The sequence below is a fragment of the Amphimedon queenslandica genome, unplaced genomic scaffold (genome assembly GCF_000090795.2).
Source record: "Amphimedon queenslandica unplaced genomic scaffold, v1.1 AMPQUscaffold_11496, whole genome shotgun sequence".
Classification (NCBI taxonomy): Eukaryota; Metazoa; Porifera; class Demospongiae; order Haplosclerida; family Niphatidae; genus Amphimedon; species Amphimedon queenslandica.
In genome coordinates this window covers 8,649-9,888 of record NW_003548262.1, presented here as the reverse complement: position 1 = coordinate 9,888, position 1,240 = coordinate 8,649, and positions in this window count along the sequence as shown.

Sequence of the window (1,240 nt, the reverse complement as noted above, 5' to 3'; positions counted from 1 at the left end):
ACATTAACAACAGAAAAAATTAAAATTTAATATACTCTCTCTTTTTCTCTCTCAGCTCACACCATGAAGCTTAAAAGAAGGTTCATCACCATTAAGTACAGTGACATTATTGAGTCCTTCTATTAGTTCAAGTGTATACTGTGTAGATGGGATTACTGTTGTATATAATAGTTTATATGAATAATATATAGTTTATTATGATTGGATCTATATCGTTTATTATTAGTATATTATATGATGGATGGGTGTGATCAGCTAATTTTTTATCAAAATCTTCAAAAAAATACAACAAAATGATTAATTGATAACATGAGCCCGTGATTAAATAAACCATTATTAATTAATTAAATGTGAGTTGTGGTTATATAATGGTGGTAGTCAATAGTTTGTTAGTCTTTGCCGGTTGCTATGAGGTAATAGATTACAAAAATAGCGGCTGTGGTCTGGAATACATTGTGTCCAGCTGCAATCAGATAGAGTACAAAAGGTTTCCGACTGTAGACGAAGTGAGGGAATATAACACAGGAAAGAATGATGGAGATAATCACACTACAGGCAGCTGGAAAGAATACCCCATCCCCTGTAGACTGGGCCAGTAAGGGATAGAGTGTATTAATAACATATGTTAGTACTATATTCTGTATTATTGTTACTATCATTGTCATGTAGAGTGGAAAGTTCCCTGCTTCTTTGAATAACTTTGTATCGCCGAATCTGATCCCTGGGAAGGTGTTCCTCCACCAGGTTCTACCGAAGAGGAGCTCAGAGTGCCACAAGAATCCCACCATCATGCTGGCTAGAGTGGAGACAAAGGTTTGAAGAAGAAATGTAAGTCCTTCCATTTTGATCTGCAGGGAACACGAGGTATCGCGTGGGTGGTAGCTCAAGGTGCAAACAAGGCGTGGGCGTTGATATGACGCATGCGTAGTAACTTTTCCCGGGTTGAGGCGGTTTCCACCAAGCGTCCTTGGATAGTGCTAGTTTCAAAAGCCAAAGGGTCTTCTTTTCTTCTCAGCTCAAGATGATGATGCAGAGCAAAGCCTCGCTCTATTTCCCATACCACCTGCAGAAGAAAGCTCTCCACCCTTCTGAATTGACCACCACAGGTAGAGCATTTATGGATCCTACTCCTCAAAAACAATCAATATCTCCAACTAAACCCTCCACTCTTCCTCCTTCTGGCCTCACTATAACTGAGAGGATCAATATGCCCCAAGAGCCGTACAGATCAACCACTAAA